This window comes from Arachis ipaensis, chromosome B8, assembly GCF_059453495.1.
Source record: "Arachis ipaensis isolate K30076 ecotype BB chromosome B8, ASM5945349v1, whole genome shotgun sequence".
Classification (NCBI taxonomy): domain Eukaryota; kingdom Viridiplantae; phylum Streptophyta; class Magnoliopsida; order Fabales; family Fabaceae; genus Arachis; species Arachis ipaensis.
Genome location: NC_142443.1, coordinates 47506380 through 47526094, shown reverse-complemented (window position 1 = coordinate 47526094; position 19715 = coordinate 47506380). Strand labels below are relative to the sequence as shown.

General features: G+C 39.7%; 2 non-coding genes across 2 annotated transcripts; one reads left to right on the top strand and one right to left on the bottom strand.

The window, feature by feature from the left end:
• On the bottom strand, positions 1 to 108 carry LOC148547964 (small nucleolar RNA R71). Its single transcript, XR_015897960.1, has one exon. It is a non-coding gene; the product is annotated as a small nucleolar RNA R71 (small nucleolar RNA).
• Positions 109 to 19333: 19225 nt separating this feature from the next.
• Positions 19334 to 19441, top strand: LOC148547963 (small nucleolar RNA R71). Its single transcript, XR_015897791.1, has one exon. It is a non-coding gene; the product is annotated as a small nucleolar RNA R71 (small nucleolar RNA).
• Positions 19442 to 19715: the final 274 nt, after the last annotated feature.

Genomic DNA, 19715 nt, shown 5'->3' with positions numbered 1-19715 from the left:
AAGCTTAGAGTGGATATTCAAACCTTCAAACAGAAAGAAGGTGAGTCCCTCTATGAAGCTTGGGAGAGATACAAGGAACTGACCAAAAAGTGTCCTTCTGACATGCTTTTAGAATGGACCATCCTGGATATATTCTATGATGGTTTATCTGAATTATCTAAGATGTCATTGGACCATTCTGCAGGTGGATCCATTCACCTAAAGAAAACACCTGCAGAAGCTCAGGAACTCATTGACATGGTTGCAAATAACCAGTTCATGTACACTTCTGAAAGGAATCCTGTGAGTAATGGGACGCCTATGAGGAAGGAAGTTCTTGAAATTAATACTCTGAATGCCATATTGGCTCAGAACAAAATATTGACTCAGCAAGTCAATATGATTTCTCAGAGTCTGAATGGATTGAAGGAATCATCCAACAGTACTATTGAGGCATCTTCTATAGAAGAAGCTTATGATCCTGAGAACCCTGCAATAGCAGAGGTGAATTACATGGGTGAACCCTATGGAAACACCTATAATTTCTCATGGAGAAATCATCCAAATTTCTCATGGAAGGATCAACAAAAGCCTCAACAAGGCTTTAATAATGGTGGAAGAAACATGTTTAGCAATAGCAAGCCTTTTCCATCATCCACTCAGCAACAGACAGAGAATTTTGAGCAGAATCCATCTAGCTTAGCAAATATAGTCTCTGATCTATCTAAGGCCACTTTAAGCTTCATGAATGAAACAAGGTCCTCTATTAGAAATTTGGAGGCACAAGTGGGCCAGCTGAGTAAAAGAGTCACTGAAACTCCTTCTAGTACTCTCCCAAGCAATACAGAAGAGAATCCAAAAAGAGAGTGCAAGGCCATTACCTTGCTTGGTATGGCCGAACCTACAAGGGAGGAGGAGGACGTGAATCCTAATGAGGAAGACTTCCTGGGACGCTCAGTGACCAATAAGGAGTTTCCCTTTGAGGAACCAAAGGAATCTGAGGCTCATCTAAAGACCATAGAGATTCCATTGAACCTCCTTCTGCCCTTCATGAGCTCTGATGAGTATTCTTCTTATGAAGAGAATGAAGATGTTACTGAGGAGCAAGTTGCTAAGTACCTTGGTGCAATCATGAAGCTGAATGCCAAATTATTTGGTAATGAGACTTAGGAAGATGAACCTCCCTTGCTCACCAATGAACTGAATGCATTGGATAGGCAGAAATTACCTCAAAAGAAACAGGATCTTGGTAAATTCCTAATTCCCTGTAACATAGGCACCATGACCTTGGAGAAAGCTCTGTGTGACCTGGGGTCAGGAATAAACTTAAGGCCACTCTCTGTAATGGAGAAACTTGGGATCTTTGAGGTGCAAGCTGCTAGAATCTCATTAGAGATGGCAGACAACTCAAGAAAACATGCTTATGGACTAGTAGAAGACGTGTTAGTAAAGGATGAAGGCCTTTACATCCCTGCTGATTTCATAATCCTAGACACAGGGAAGGATGAGGATGAATCCATCATCCTTGGAAGACCCTTCCTAGCCACAGCAAAAGCTGTGATTGATGTGGACAGAGGAGAGTTGATCCTTCAACTGAATGAGGACAACCTTGTGTTTAAAACTCAAGGATCTCCTTCTGTAACCATGGAGAGGAAGCATGAAAAGCTTCTCTCACTGCAGAGTCAACCAAAGCCCCCACAGTCAAACTTTAAGTTTGGTGTTGGGAGGCCACAACCAAACTGTAAGTTTGGTGTTGAACCCCCACATTCAAACACTAAGTTTGGTGTTGGGAGGTCCCAACAATGCTCTGCACATCTGTGAGGCTCCATGAGAGCTCACTGTCAAGCTATTGACATTAAAGAAGCGCTTGTTGGGAGGCAACCCAATGTTATTTAATCATATCTATTTTATTTTCTTTTCGTTATTTTGTGTTTTATTAGGTTGATGATCATGTGGAGTCATAAAAACTACTGAAAAATCAAAACAGAATGAAAAACAGCATTAAAAACAGCACACCCTGGTGGAGGAACATTCTGGCGTTTAAACGCCAGAAACAAGCATCTGTCTGGCATTTAACGCCAGAAACAAGCACCAAACTGGCATTTAACGCCAGAAACAAGCATCTACCTGGTGTTAAATGCCAGAAAGAGGCTACATTTGGGCGTTTAACGCCAAAAACAGGCAGCAGTCTAGCGTTAAACGCCGGGATTGTACAACAAGGGCGTTTTACACGCCTAATTGGAGCAGGGATGTTAAGTCCTTGGCCCCAGTGGATCTGTGGACCCCACAGGATCCCCACAGGATTTGTGGACTCCACAGGATCTGTGGAGTCCACAGGATCCCCACCACTTCTTCTCTCCTCTTCACACATTTTCGTAACTCTCTTCCCCAAATACCCTTTACCAATCACCTCAATCACTCTTCCCCATCACCTCTTCACCATTCCCATCCATCCCCTCTTCCCCATAAACCCCACCTACCTCCAAAATTCAAACTCTTTTCACACATCATAACCACCTAAAACCCCCCTTTGTGGAATACACATTCTCCCTCCATCTCCTCCATTTTCTTCTTCTTCTACTACTTTCTTTCTTCTTTTGCTTGGGGACGAGCAAACCTTCTAAAGTTTGGTGTGGTAAAAGTGTTGCTTTTTGTTTTTCCATAACCATTTATGACACCTAAGGCCAGAGAAACCTCTAGAAAGAGGAAAGGGAAGGCAAAAGCTTCCACCTCTGAGTCATGGGAGATGGAGAGATTCATCTCAAAAGCTCATCACTAAGAAAAGGATGGAGCAAACAAGAGATCATGGGCCTCAACAAGAGCATGAAGAAATTCCTCACCAGGAAATCCCTGAGACGCCTCAAGGGATGCACTTCCCTCCACAGAACTATTGGGAGCAAATCAACACTTCCCTAGGAGAATTAAGTTCCAACATGAGACAACTAAGGATGGAGCACCAAGAGAACTCCATCATCCTCCATGAGATTAGAGAAGATCAAAGAGCTATGAGGAAGGAGCAACAAAGACAAGGAAGAGACATAGAGGAGCTCAAGAGCACCATTGGTTCTTCAAGAAGAGGAAGACGCTACCCTCACTAAGGTGGACCCGTTCCTTAATCTCCTTGTTCTTATTTTCCTGTTTTTCGTTTACTATGCTTTATGTTTAATTATGTTTGTGTCTTATTACATGATCATTAGTATTTAAGTGTCTATGCCTTAAAGTTATGAATGTCCTATAAATCCATCACCTCTCTTAAATGAAAATTGTTTTAATTACAAAAGAACAAGAAGTACATGGTTTCGAATTCATCCTTGAAACTAGTTTAATTATTTTGATGTGGTGACAATACTTTTTGTTTTCTGAATGAATGCTTGAACAGTGCATATGTCTTTTGAATTTGTGGTTTATGAATGTTAAATATGTTGGCTCTTGAAAGAATGATGAAAAAGGAGAAATGTTATTTGATAATCTGAAAAATCATAAAATTGATTCTTGAAGCAAGAAAAATCAGTGAAGAACAAAGCTTGCAAGAAAAGAAAAATGGCGAAAAAAAAAAAGAGAAAAAGCAAGCAGAAAAAGCCAAAAGCTCTTTAAACCAAAAGGCAAGAGCAAAAAGCCAATAGCCCTTAAAACCAAAAGGCAAGGGTAATAAAAAGGATCCAAGGCTTTGAGCATCAGTGGATAGGAGGGCCTAAAGGAATAAAATCCTGGCCTAAGCGGCTAAACCAAGTTGTCCCTAACCATGTGCTTGTGGCGTGAAGGTGTCAAGTGAAAACTTGAGACTGAGCGGTTAAAGTCAAGGTCCAAAGCAAAAAAAAAAAGAGTGTGCTTAAGAACCTTGGACACCTCTAATTGGGGACTTTAGCAAAGCTGAGTCACAATCTAAAAAGGTTTACCCAGTTATGTGTCTGTGGCATTTATGTATCCGGTGGTAATACTAGAAAACAAAGTGCTTAGGACCACGGCCAAGACTCATAAAGTAGCTGTGTTCAAGAATCAACATACTGAACTAGGAGAATCAATAACACTATCTAAATTCTAAGTTCCTATAGATGCCAATCATTCTGAACTTCAATGGATAAAGTGAGATGCCAAAACTATTCAAGAGGCAAAAAGCTACTAGTCCTGCTCATCTGATTGGAGCTAAGTTTCATTGATATTTTGGAATTTATAGTATATTCTCTTCTTTTTATCCTATTTGATTTTCAGTTGCTTAGGGACAAGCAACAATTTAAGTTTGGTGTTGTGATGAGCGGATAATTTATACGCTTTTTGGCATGGTTTTTACATAGTTTTTAGTTTGATTTAGTTATTTTTTAGTATACTTTTATTAGTTTTTAAATAAAAATCACATTTCTGGACTTTACTATGAGTTTGTATGTTTTTCTATGATTTCAGGTATTTTCTGGCTGAAATTGAGGGACTTGAGCAAAAATCAGATTCAGAGGTTGAAGAAGGACTGCAGATGCTGTTGGATTCTGACCTCCCTGCACTCAAAGTGGATTTTCTGGAGCTTCAAAACTCTAAATGGCGAGCTCTCAATTGAGTTGGAAAGTAGACATCCGGAGCTTTCCAGCAATATATAATAGTCCATACTTTGCCCAAGTTTAGATGACGTAAACTGGCGTTCAACGCCAGTTCCATGTTGCATTCTGGAGTTAACACTACAACAAATAAGGGTTTTCGCAATGGTCAAAAACCATTGCCGTAGATTGAAAAACCGTTTCTAAAACTTTAAGCAACGCTTTGGCAACGGTTTTTGACCTATGGTATATGCGGCCGTTGCCAATGATCAAAGGCAACGGTTTTTTACCTAAGGCAACGGTAACAAAAAAAACCGTTGCCAAAGTTACTGGCATAGACAACGATTTTGAAAGAAAATTTTAAACAACAGTTTCAAACCGTTACTCGATAAGCAACGGTTTTAAACTGTTCTCTTTCATGATCCAACGGTTTAAAACCATAACTGAATAGGCAACGATTTTAAACTGTTATAGTTTTATTATTCACAAAGCCAACGGTTTTAAAGCATTACCGTTGGTGTCATTTTTTGGCAACGGTTTTAATACCATTGCCATTTTATAGTCTTCTAAGACAACGGTTTTAAAGCATTACCATTGGTGTCGTTTTTGGCAACGGTTTTAATTTCAATTTTTTTAATTATTTAATGTCAATAAATAAACTAAACTACTTGAATAAAGTCACTAAAGAAAAATAATTGAACATTTCCATCAAATTTGACTTATAAAAATTGTTGTAAGATCCACAATCACATATTATTTGCTAATAAGAATAAAATGTGTACATTTCCTTAAGTTTCTAAAAGAAACAAGAATAATATTCTCACTTGAACATATTCCCAAATAGCTTCTTTATCTTTAATCCCCTTCCAGTTTGTGAAAATTAATGGACAAACATATGAATTCCTTGCCACTATGCCCAATTTGCTCAAGTTGTTTACAGCTTCATCAGTAGGACCAATTCTCTCTCCTTCAATATTTAGAGTAATTTCTTCTCTATCTTCCAACTATCTTGCATGAATCTTCAACCATTGTGTAGGTCCTCATGTTTTCTTCACAGTTGTCTCTATACAAAGAGAATAATTAAAATTACCATAATATATTCAAAGAGACTAAAACATTAATATTTTTAGCATTATATACCATCCCTCTTATCGATTATATACATTTAATTGAAAAAAAAATAGCTTCATCCATTTAGCCAGATGAATAAAAATTCCATAATTTCACTATTGCTAATGATTTATTCCAGCTGCGTAGAGAGAGTTATTTATAGAAAAATCACAGCAATTACAACTCAATGACATAGAGAGAGTTATTTATAGCCTAGTGCACCAAGTAAAAGTCACAGACTCTCAACTGCTATAAGAAAACTAACTATTTAACACTTGAGTCTTGATTTTCTTGTTCGGGTTTTGCTATTTAACTTGAGTCTTGATTTTATTGAAAGCCTAGCTCAAATTAATCAATTCAAGTAAATTAATCGTGCTTATTAATGAAAATAACAAAAAGCCATGTCCTCACATACAACCATTTTCATCATCATGCTCACCGAACACTCTTTTTCAACCCCCGCCCTGCTGCCCCCAAATAATAATTTAGTGCACAAAAGCAACAGCATTTTCAAATAATAATTTAGTGAACAAAAGCAACAGCAAAAGATTAGAAAATCCCACATTCCCATACTTTATTCCGCTCCCTAATCGCAACACCATAATCAGTTAATCATGTCTCATCTCATAATCCAAACTCTAATCACTATTCAAAGGACTGAAACAAACACAAAAGCAGAAACTCACACACCGCTTTCCTTTCTTCTTCTTAACTCCAACAAAAATGGCCAACAACCAAACACGCCCTAACTAAACAAAAGAAAATCAGAAAAAGACCACTAACCACAGATGACAACCCACAATCAGCCAAGGCAATGAAGCAGAAGCAGCGATGTAGAAGCAGTGAAGCAGAATTAAATATAATACTAAGTTCTCCCTCACCTTCATAATGATTTTCCAGTGAACAAAAAAGTTAGCAAATTAAATATAATACTAAGCCTAATGCTAATAATGTTTACTAATAGAGAAAGGGGATGAGGAAAACAAAAGATAACTATTAAGATAAAATTTGTGGAAAGAAAACTAAATAAAACATCTAAACAATTCGGCTACCTGGTGTTTCTCAGAGCAGTACCACACTTGTCTGCAACTACTGCAGAGTTTATCTCCTTTCCATGTTCCACACCTATTGCAAAAAGCAGAAAAAGATTCCCATCTTTTAATAAGATGTGCCTAATCAATAGAAGTACTAATACACCAATATTAATGTGAAAACAGGTCATATATTAGTCATATACAAAGCAAAAATAATAGTAGAAATAATGCACAGTATAGCAACAATAAAAATACAATGTAAGAGCAGCTTGTTCAGGGTATCAAATTAAGTCTGACATTGAAATATAGCAAAAGCATAGTGCTACAAAATCAAAAAGATGGATTGCATGTACTCATGAACTCTATAACTCATGCATAACTCTAGAATGCTACTCCTCATAAGGAAATAGTCACCAGTTATAATCCATCTCCATGTTTACAGTATCTTTAGGGTGGTGAAGTGTGATAATCCATCTCTATGTTTACAGGGAGTGTCATAAATCTTAATTTACATAAAATTTGCAACACTTAATCACCTAGAATATTATCACTGAGAGAACCCATCATTTAAACTCAGAGAAGCATGGACCAAAATAGGCAGCATTATACCAAATCAAAATTCAAATCAAAACAGAAACCAAATCAATTAAACTCCAGTGACCATGGTTGCAGCAAAATGGAGAATTCAAACTCAATGGAATCAAAAACAGAAATGAATTCAATGGAATTCAAAACAGAGATGGCTTACAATAAAAGAACGAGGCAGCAGCAACAGGAGAGGCAGCCCCCTTCTCTCAAGTCCGTGATTCCGGCGACCAGAGGCACGGCGGTACGGTGTGTTCTCCAGTGACAATCGACGGCGGCAGCGGCTCCTCTTTTGGTGGCGACAAGCATGAACGGCGGCTCCTCTCCACGTCCTCGGCGACGGACCTTCGACGGCGACAGTGGAGATTAGACATGACGGAGCTGGCAGCACAGGCGGCGTCTTTTTTCTCCCCTACGAGCTTCCTTCCTCACGCATCTCTTCTCCCTCGCGACAGCAATGACATCACGACAGCGGCGGTGTGACGGGTTCGACGGAGGCACAGCCACGGTGACGCGACGGTGCGGCTTCGACGGTGTTCGGCTCCTTGGCTTCAGATCTGACGGTGACGTGACCTCCTTCGGTGGCGTGAAGGCATGGCGGCGCGGAATAGAGCCTCCCTCCTTCTCTAGTTCTCGCGTTCTCTTCTCCCTCACGTCAGACTCTCTCTCTCTCTCTCTCTCTCTCTCGGTCACTCCTCCACCTCCACTCTACGGCGACGGCGACGGTGGAACCCTTGCTAGCGCCGTCCCTTCCATCTCTTCCCTCTCTTCTTCTCTGTTTCTTCGCCCTTCTGGTTTCCCCCCTTCGAGCACCCTTTTCTCTCGTTTCTTTTCTTTTCTTTTCTTTAAGTTTATGTATGGTTAATTTGGAAATTAGGTTATAGAGTTAGGGTTAAGAAAAAAAAATTAAAGATAATATGAAGATTTTAATAAAATTATAAAGTAAAATATTTATTCAATGGATATATAATATTTATTCTAAAATTATTTTAATTTTATTTTTTATATTAATATTTGTTATATATTTATAATAAAAATATATAATATTTATTATAAATTTATTTTAACTTTATGTTTTTAAAATATAATATTTTTTATATATTTATAATAATAATAATATATAATATTTATTATAAATTTATTTTAATTTTATTTTATTAAAATAATCTTTATTATTTATTTATAACAATAGTTTTTGAGTATTTTATAAATTTAGTATTTATAGAAAAAATAGTTTATATTTATATGGTTATCTGAAATTATTTTTATTGGTATTGTTTAATTTGTATAATTATTTAAATAATATTAAAAAATGGTTGTTTCATAAACAATTGTTGTAATGGTTGTAAAACCGTTCTTTAAAATAGTCAAAGAGAACGGTTTTATTTTGTTACTATAGCGTAATAAAAAAATGAACTTCAACAGCAACACTGTAAAAACCGTTGTTTAAGACCATCTAATAGAACGGTTTTAAAGTGTAGCATTTCAGCAACGGTTTTAATACGTTTCTTTTGTACAATTATTTAAACAACAATAAAAAACCGTTGCTTAAATGCAAATCATGGTAACGGTTATAAAACCGTTCTTTAAAATAGTCAAAGAGAACGATTTTAATTTGTTGCTGTAAATTGATGAAAAATTGAATTCAACAGTAACACTTTAAAAAACCGTTGTCTAAACCTATCTAAGAGAACGGTTTTAAGGCGTTGCAAAATTTGGCGTTGCTAAAGGCCATATTTGTTGTAGTGTAAACACCAGAAACAGGTTGCAAAGTGGAGTTAAACGCCAGAAACAGGTTACAAACTGGCGTTCAACTCCAAGAGAAGCCTCTACACGTGTAAAGCTCAATGCTCAACCCAAGCACACACCAAGTGGGCCCCAGAAGTGGATTTCTGCATCATTTACTTATCTTTGTAAACCCTAGTAACTAGTTTAGCATAAATAGGACTTTTTACTATTGTATTAGACATCTTGGGACGTTTAGTTCTTAGATCATGGGGGCTGGTCTCTCGGCCATGCCTGAACCTTGTTCTTATGTATTTTCAACGGTAGAGTTTCTACACACCATAGATTAAGGTGTGGAGCTCTACTGTTCCTCATGAATTAATGCAAAGTACTATTGTTTTTCTATTCAATTCAAGCTTATTCCTATTCTAAGATATTCATTCGCACCCAAGAACATGATGAATGTGATGATTATGTGACGCTCATCATTATTCTCACTTACAAATGCGTGCCTGACAAACACTTCCGTTCTACATGCAAACAAGCTAGAATGAATATCTCTTAGATATCTAATACAGGGGACCGAGTCCGAGATATTAGAGTCTTCGTGGTATAAGTTAGAACCCATGGACGGCCATTCCTGAGATCCGGAAAGTCTAAACCTTGTCTATAGTATTCCGAGTAGGATCTGGGAAGGGATGGCTGTGACGAGCTTCAAACTCGCGAGTGCTGGGCATAGTGACAGACGCAAAAGGATAGTAAATCCTATTCCAGTATGATCGAGAACCGATAGATGATTAGCCATGCAGTGATAGCGCATTAGACCATTTTCACAGAGAGGATGGGATGTATCCATTGACAACGGTGATGCCCTACATTCAGCTTGCCTGGAAGGGAGTAGGAATGATTGGATGAAGACAGTAGGAAAGCAGAGGTTCAGGAGGAATGAAAGCATCTCTATACGCTTATCTGAAATTCTCACCAATGAATTACATAAGTATCTCTATCTTAGTTTATATTTTATTTATGTTTTTAATTACCAATTCACTATAACCATTTGAATCCGCCTGACTGAGATTTACAAGGTGACCATAGCCTGCTTCAAGCCGACAATCTCCGTGGGATCGACCCTTACTCACGTAAGGTTTATTACTTGGACGACCCAGTGCACTTGCTGGTTAGTTGTGCGAAGTTGTGACAAAGTGTGATTCATATTTGAGAGCACCAAGTCTTTGGCGCCCTTATGGAGGATCACAATTTCGCATACCAGTGACCTAAGGTTAAGCATAAACCTCATGTCTTTCACTGTAATGGAGAGGCTGGGAATCTTTGAGGTGCAAGCTGCAAGAATCTCATTGGAGATGGCAGATAAGTCCATGAAAAAGGCTTATGGACTGGTAGAGGATATCTTAATAAGGGTTGAAGACCTTTACATCCCTGCTGATTTCATAATCCTAGATACTGGGGAAGACGAGGATGAATCCATCATCCTTGGAAGACCTTTCCTAGCTGCAGCCAAAGCTGTGATTGATGTAGATAGAGGAGAACTAGTCCTGCAATTAGATGAGGACTATCTTGTGTTCAAGGTTCCTAAACCTCACTCTACCTCAATTGAAGAAGGCACCACTAATAAGCATGAAGTGCTTCAGCCACTCCTCTCAGTACAGAGCCTAACAGAGTTCCCAGACACCAATTTTAAGTTTGGTATTGAGCAACCATCCTCAAGCTCTGAGAGGAATAGAAGTAAGAAGAAAGTGCCTAAGGGCTGGAGGGATAAGAAAATCCTCACTGAAGGCCTCTTACCTGGCATGAGAGTTATCTTCATTGACAATCCAGTCATTTTGCACACTGTGTACAGGATCCTGTCTCTAGAACATGTGGAACTCATCCGTGAGAGCACAGGAAAAAGGTTCACTATAAGGGGCAAAATTTTGATCCCCTACCCATCTCTGTAAGGAGCTAACCATCAAGCTAGTGACGTTAAAGAAGCGCTTGTTGGGAAGCAACCCAACCATAATTAGTTATTTTTGTTTTTCTTTAAGTTTATTTTACATAATTGTTTCTTTAATTTTGTGATCATATGTAGTAGTTAGAACACAAATAGAGACTGTCAGAACTGGAAACAGAACACCCTGGAGCAAGAACCTTGCTGACGTTGAACACCAGACAAGGAGGCCAGAGTGGGCATTCAATGCCCAAGGGGACCAGCATTGCTGGCGTTAAATACCAGCCAGGAGGCAGAGGCTGGGCGTTCAATGCCCCAAAGGAGGCAGAGGCCTGACGTTAAACGCCAGGATGGAGGCCCCCAATAGGCGTTCGACGCCCTATGAGGAGCATAAAGCTACCGTTGAATGCCAGCTAGGAGCAGAAGTTGGGCGTTCAACGCCCACAAGGGGGCAGGGAATTCGAATTCCCTAACCTCTCAGGATCAGTGGGTCCACAGATTCTCCACCTACCCTACCTTCTTCTCTCTTCTCCTTTCACTCTTTCCCACACACTCTTCCCCATAAACCCTCAACCAATCACATCCATATCTCTTCCCAAAAGCCATCATAACTCCCACCAACCCCCACCCACTTCAAATTCAAATTTTCCACCCATTCCCACCCATTCATTCGAACCCTGCCACATCCCACCCTTATAAATACCCTCTCATACCACCTCTCCAATACACACATTTCATACACTAAAGCCTTCACTTAGCCAAATCCATCTCCCCCTCTATCTCCTCTATTCTCTTCTTCTTCTACTCTATTATTTCTTTTTGTTCATTTTTGCCCGAGGACGAGCAAAACTTTTAAGTTTGTTGTTGGAAAAGCCTTGGTTTCTTGCTTTCCATTCACACTTATGGCACCCAAAGTCGAAGAATCCTCTAGAAAGAAGAAAGAGAAAGTTGTTGCTTCCATACCCGAACCTTGGGAGATGGAGAGATTCATCACCAAAGCTCATCAGGACCACTTCTATGAAGTAGTGGCAAAGAAGAGGGTGATTCCTGAAGTCTCCTTTAGGCTAAAAAAGAATGAGTACCCGGAGACACGACAAGAAATTCGGAGGAGAGGTTGGGAAGTCCTAACCAATCCTATCCCAGAAGTTTGAATCTTGATGGTGCAAGAGTTCTATGCTAATACATGGGTCACTAAACATAATGATACAAGTGTGAATTGATGAGCGGATAATTTATACGCATTTTGTCATTGTTTTTAGGTAGTTTTTAATATGTTTTAGTCACTTTTTATTATATTTTTATTAGTTTTTAAATAAAAATCACATTTCTGGACTTTACTATGAGTTTGTGTACTTTTCTGTGATTTCAGGTATTTTCTGGCAAAAATTGAGGGAGCTGAGCAAAAATCTGATTCAGGCTGAACAAGGACTGCAGATGTTGTTGGATTCTGACCTCCCTGCACTTGAAATGGATTTTCTGGAGCTACAGAAGTCCAAATGGTGCGCTCTCAATTGCGTTGGAAAGTAGACATCCAGGGCTTTCCAGAAATATATAATAGTCCATACTTTGCTCAAGGATAAATGACGTAAACTGGCGTTCAACGCCAGTTCCATGTTGCATTCTGGCGTTAAACGCCAGAAACAGGTTACAAGTTGGAGTTAAACGCCAGAAACAGGTTACAACCTGGAGTTTAACTCTCGAAACAGCCTAGGCACGTGTAAAGCTCAAGTCTCAGCCCCAGCACACACCAAGTGGGCCCCAGAAGTGGATTTCTGCACTATCTATCTTAGTTTACTCATTTTCTATAAACCTAGGTTACTAGTTTAGTATTTAAACAACTTTTAGAGATTTATTTTGTACCTCATGACATTTTAGATCTAAACTTTGTACTCTTTGACGGCATGAGTCTCTAAACTCCATTGTTGGGGGGTGAGGAGCTCTGCTGTGTCTCGATGAATTAATGCAATTATTTCTGTTTTCTATTCAAACACGCTTGTTTTAATCTAAGATGTTCATTCGCACTTCAATATGATGAATGTGATAATTTGTGACACTCATCACCATTCTCAATCTATGAACACGTGCCTGACAACCACTCCCGTTCTACCTTTGATTGAATGAGTATCTCTTGGATTCCTTAATCAGAATCTTCGTGGTATAAGCTAGAATCCATTGGCAGCATTCTTGAGAATCCGAAAAGTCTAAATCTTGTCTGTGGTATTCCGAGTAGGATTCAGGGATTGAATGACTGTGACGAGCTTCAAACTCACAAGGGTTGGGCGTAGTGACAGACGCAAAAGGATCAATGGATCCTATTCCAGCATGAGTGAAAACCAACAGATGATTAGCCGTGCGGTGACAGCGCACCTGGACCATTTTCACTGAGAGGACGGATGGTAGCCATTAACAACGGTGATCCACCAATACACAGCTTGCCATAGAAGTAACCTTCCGTGCGTGAAGAAGAAGACAGGGGAAAGCAGAGGTTCAAAAGACAAAGCTGATGCCAGGGCATCTTGGCCAGTTTCACTGACCTTTTCTTTACTATTTTTAGGGTAGTTTCATGCATTTCTTTAGGAAATAAGCTAGTTTTGGGTAGATATTCACCTACACCTTGATTCAAGCATACATTGTGCATTTTACATTATTTCATGAGGATTTTGCATGAATTTAGTGACAAATTGTATGCTGCATTACCCATGACTTGGACTAGAACTTTGATGCACTCTGTTGCTTGATTTCAGGACCAAAGGAAGCAAGGAAAGGGAGGTAACTTGCAAGGTTAATGAGAAAAGTGATTGCCAATAACACTCTCAAAGCCATCATTGCCCACGTTAAGAGTCACGTTAACTAAGTTAACGTGCACTCTAACGTGGAGAAGGGAAGTTGAGCCAACGTTAGTGACACTTAATGGTGCACGAAATTGTGATCTCTGGTAATGGCTTCTCAGGCCAGATACTCTGATCTATTTTTACAGTCTGTCACAACTTCGATACAACTAACCAGCAAGTGCACTGGGTCGTCCAAGTAATACCTTACGTGAGTAAGGGTCGAATCCCACGGAGATTGTTGGTATGAAGCAAGCTATGGTCACCTTGTAAATCTCAGTTAGGCGGATATAAAACAGTTATGTGGTTTTCGAATTATAAATAATAGAATAGGGATAGAGATACTTATGTAATTCATTGGTAGGAATTTCAGATAAGCGAATGGAGATGCTTTTTGTTCCTCTGAACCTCTGCTTTCCTGCTATCTTCATCCAATCTGTCTTACTCCTTTCCATGGCTGGCTGTATGCAAGGGCATCACCGTTGTCAGTGGCTACATCCCCTCCTCTCAGTGAATCATATGCTCACGCACCCTGTCACGGCACGGCTATTCATCTGTCGGTTCTCGATCATGCTGGAATAGGATTCACCCTCCTTTTGCGTCTGTCACTAACGCCCAACAATCGCGAGTTTGAAGCTCGTCACAGTCATTCAATCATTGAATCCTACTCAGAATACCACAGACAAGGTTTAGACCTTCCGGATTCTCTTGAATGCCGCCATCATTCTAGCTTACGCCACGAAGATTCTGGTTAGGAGATCTAAGAGATATTCATTCTAGCTTAATTCATGTAGAACAGAAGTGTTTGTCAGGCACGCGTTCGTAAAGGAGAAGGATGATGAGCGTCACACATAATCATCACCTTCATCACGTTCTTGGGTGCGAATGGATATCTTAGAAGCAAAATAAGAAGAATTGAATAGAAAATAGAAGTACTTTGCATTAATCTTTGAGGAACAGCAGAGCTCCACACCTTAATCTATGGAGTGTAGAAACTCTACCGTTAAAAATACATAAGTGAAGGTCCAGGCATGGCCGAGATGGCCAGCCCCTTAAAACATGATCAATAGTCTCCTAAGATGAACAATGGATTAAAACTGGGACCAAAGATGCCTAATACAATAGTAAGAGGTCCTATTTATAATAAACTAGCTACTAGGGTTTACATGAGTAAGTATTTGATGTATAAATCCACTTCCGGGGCCCACTTGGTGTGTGTTTGGGCTGAGCTTAAGTGTTGCACGTGCAGAGGCCATTTGTGGAGTTGAACGCCAGTTTTTGTGCCAGTTTGGGCGTTCAACTCTGGTTTTGGATCCTTTTCTGGCGCTGGACGCCAGATTTGGGTAGAAAGCTGGCGTTGAATGCCAGTTTACGTCGTCAATTCTTGGCCAAAGTATAGACTATTATATATTGCTGGAAAGCCCTGGATGTCGACTTTCCAACGCAATTAGAAGCGCGCCATTTCGAGTTCTGTAGCTCCAGAAAATCCACTTTGAGTGCAGGGAGGTCAGAATCCAACAGCATCAGCAGTCCTTTTTCAACCTCTGAATCTGATTTCTGCTCAAGTCCCTCAATTTCAGCCAGAAAATACCTGAAATCACAGAAAAACACACAAACTCATAGTAAAGTCCAGAAATGTGAATTTAACACAAAATCTATTAAAAACATCCCTAAAAGTAACTAGATCCTACTAAAAATATACTAAAAATAATGTCAAAAAGCGTATAAATTATCCGCTCATCACAACACCAAACTTAAATTTTTGCTTGTCCCCAAGCAACTGAAAATCAAAATAGGATAAAAAGAATAGAATATACTATAAATTCCAAACTATCAATGAAACAGAGCTTCAATCATATGAGCGGGACTTATAGCTTTTTGCCTCTTGAATAGTTTTGGCATCTCACTTTATCCATTGAGGTTCAGAATGATTGGCATCTATAGGAACTCAGACTTCAGATAGTGTTATTGATTCTCCTAGTTCAGTATGATGATTCTTGAACACAGCTATTTTATGAGTCTTGCCTAAGCACTTTGTTTTCCAGTATTACCACCGGATACATAAATGCCACAGACACATAATCGGGTGAACCTTTTCAGATTGTGACTCAGCTTTGCTAAAGTCCCCAATTAGAGGTGTCCAGGGTTCTTAAGCACACTCTTCTTTTGCTTTGGACCTTGACTTTAACCGCTCAGTCTCAAGTTTTCACTTGACACCTTCACGCCACAAGCACATGGTTAGGGACAGCTTGGTTTAGCCGCTTAGACCAGGCTTTTATTCCTTTAGGTCCTCCTATCCACTGATGCTCAAAGCCTTGGGATCCTTTTTATTTGCCCTTGCCTTTTGGTTTTAAGGGTTATTTGGCTTTTTCTGCTTGCTTTTTCTTTCTATTTTTTTTTTACATTTTTTTTTCGCCTATTTTTTTTTTCTGCAAGCTTTGTTCTTTGCTGCTTTTTCTTGCTTCAAGAATCATTTTTATGATTTTTCAGATTATCAAATAACATGTCTCCTAGTCATCATTCTTTCAAGAGCCAACATATTTAACATTCTTAAACAACAACTTCAAAAGACATATGCACTGTTCAAGCATACATTCAGAAGACAAGAAGCATTGTCACCACATCAACATAATTAAGCTAAGTTCAAGGATAAATTTGAAACTCATGTACTCCTTATTCTTTTGAATTAAAACATTTTTCTTTTAAGAGAGGTGATGGATTCATAGGACATTTATAACTTTAAGACAAAGTTACTAACTACTAATGATCATGTAATGAAGACACAAACATAGATAAGCACATAACATAGAAAACGAAAAGCAGAAGAATTAAGAACAAGGAATGAATCCACCTTAGTGATGGTGGCATTTCCTTCTTGAGGAATCAATGATGTCCTTGAGCTCTTCTATGTCTCTTCCTTGCCTTTGTTGCTCCTCCTTCAGTGCTTTTAGATCTTCTCTGATTTCATGAAGGATGATGGAGTGCTCTTGATGTTCCACCCTTAGTTGCTTCCAATAATTGTGTGAAAGAAAATGTATCCCCTGAGGTATCTCAGGGATCTCTTGATTTGCAGTCAAATGTTCTACCACTGAGCTATAGACCCTTGATGGAAGCTTTTGTCTTCCCTTTCCTCTTTCTAGAGGTTTCTCTGGCCTTAGGTGCCATCAATGGTTATGGAAAAAAACAAAAAAGCTATGCTTTTTACCACACCAAACTTAGAATGTTGCTCGCCCTCGAGCAAAAGAAGAAAGAATAGAAGAATAAGAAGAAGATATGGAGGAGATGGAGGGAGATGTGTAATCGGCCATATGGGTGGGATTGGGTGGGAAAGAGATGTTGAATTTTGAAGGAAAGTGGGTGTTTGGATGTGAGTGGTAAAGAGTTAATAGGGAAGAGTGTTTATTGGGAATAGAGGATGACTGAGAAGAGAGAAGAGAGTGAGTGGAGGTAGGTGGGGATCCTGTGGGGTCCACAGATCCTGAGGTGATCCTTTGAGGTCCACAGATCTTGAGGTGTCAGGGCAATTACATCCCTGCACCAATTTAGGCATGCAAAATGCCCTTGCACACAACTCTGGGCGTTCAGCGCCAGGTTGGTGCCCATTTTAGGCGTTCAACGCCCATTTGCTGCCATTTCTGGCGTTGAACGCCAGAACCATGCTTGTTCTGGGCGTTCAGCGCCAGAACTATGCTCTGTTCTGGCGTTTGAATGCCAGACAGATGCTCCTCCAGGGTGTGATTTTTCTTCTGCTGTTTTTGATTCCGTTTTTGATTTTTTTGTTTATTTTGTGACTCCACATGATCATGAACCTAAGAAAACATGAAAAACAATAAAAATAAGAATTAGATAAACATTGGGTTGCCTCCCAACAAGCACTTCTTTAATGTCAATAGCTTGACAGTGGGCTCTCATGGAGCCTCACAGATGTGCAGAGCTTTGTTGAGACTCTCCAACACCAAACTTAGAGTTTGGATATGTGAGTTCAACACCAAACTTAGAGTTTGGTTGTGGCCTCCCAACACCAAACTTAGAGTTTGACTGTGGGGGCTCTGGTTGACTTTGCTGGGAGAGAAGCTTTTCCTGCTTCCTCTCCATGGTTGCAGAGGGGGGTCCTTGAGTTTTGAATACAAGGGAGTTCTCATTCCATTGAAGGAATATTTCACCTCTGTCAACATTAATCACAGCTCTTGCTGTGGCCAGGAAAGGTCTTCCTAGGATGATGGATTCATCCTCTTCCTTTCCAGTATCCAGGACTATGAAATCAGTAGGTATGTAAAAGCCCTCAACCTTTACTAATACGTCTTCTACTTGTCCATAAGCCTGTCTTCTTGAGCTGTCTGTCATCTCTAGTGAGATTTTAGTAGCTTGTACCCCATAGATTCCCAGTTTCTCTATTACAGAGAGGGGCATGAGGTTTATCCCTGAACCAAGGTCACACAGAGCCTTAAAGATCATGGTGCCTATGGTACAAGGGATTATGAACTTTCCAGGATCCTGTCTCTTCTGAGGCAATGTCAGTTGATCCAGATCACTTAGTTCATTGATGAACAAGGGAGGTTCAACTTCCCAAGTATCAATGCCAAATAATTTGGCATTCAGCTTCATGATTGCACCAAGAAACTTGGCAGTTTGCTCTTCAGTAACATCCTCATTCTCTTCAGAAGAGGAATACTCATCAGAGCTTATGAAGGGTATAAGGAGGTTCAATGGAATCTCTATGGTCTCTAGATGAGCCTCAGATTCCTTTGGTTCCTTAAAGGAAAACTCCTTATTGATCACTGGACATCCCAAGAGGTCTTCCTCCTTGGGATTCACGTCCTCTCCTCTCCTCACAGGTTCGGCCATGGCGCTTATGTCAATGGCCTTGCACTCTCCTTTTGGGTTCTCTTCTGTATTGCTTGGGAGAGTACTAGGAGGGATTTCAGTGATCCTTTTACTCAGCTGGCCCACTTGTGCTTCCAGATTTCTAATGGAAGACCTTGTTTCATTCATGAAACTTACAGTGGCCTTAGATAGATCAGAGACTAGATTTGCTAAATTAGAAGCATTTTGTTCAGAGTTCTCTGTCTGTTGCTGAGTTGATGATGGAAAAGGTTTGCTATTGCTAAACCTGTTTCTTCCACCATTATTAAAGCCTTGTTGGGGCTTTTGATCCTTCCATGAGAAATTTGGATGATTTCTCCATGTTGAGTTATAGGTGTTTCCATAAGGTTCACCTAAGTAATTTACCTCTGCTATTGTAGGGTTCTCAGGATTATAGGCTTCTTCTTCAGAAGATGCCTCTTGAGTACTGTTGGATGCAGCTTGCATTCCATGCAGACTCTGAGGAATCATATTGACTTGCTGAGTCAATATTTTATTCTGAGCCAATATGGCATTCAGAGTATCAACTTCAAGAACTCCCTTCTTCATAGGCGTCCCATTACTCACAGGATTCCTTTCAGAAGTGTACATGAACTGGTTATTAGCAACCATGTCAATGAGTTCTTGAGCTTCTGCAGGCGTTTTCTTTAGGTGAATGGATCCACCTGCAGAAGTGTCCAGTGACATCTTTGATAGCTCAGATAAACCATCATAGAATATATCCAAGATGGTCCATTCTGAAAGCATGTCAGAAGGACACTTTTTGGTCAACTGTTTGTATCTTTCCCAAGCTTCATAGAGGGATTCACCTTCTTTTTGTCTGAAGGTTTGAACATCAGCTCTAAGCTTGCTCAGCTTTTGAGGAGGAAAGTACTTGGCTAAGAAAGCCGTGACCAGCTTATCCCAAGAGTTCAGGCTGTCTTTGGGTTGAGAATCCAACCATAATCTAGCTCTGTCTCTTACAGCAAAAGGGAAAAGCATGAGCCTGTAGACTTCAGGATCTACTCCATTAGTCTTAACAGTATCACATATCTGCAAGAATTCAGTTAAGAACTGAAAAGGATCTTCAGATGGAAGTCCATGAAACTTGCAGTTCTGCTGCATCAGAGAAACTAACTGAGGT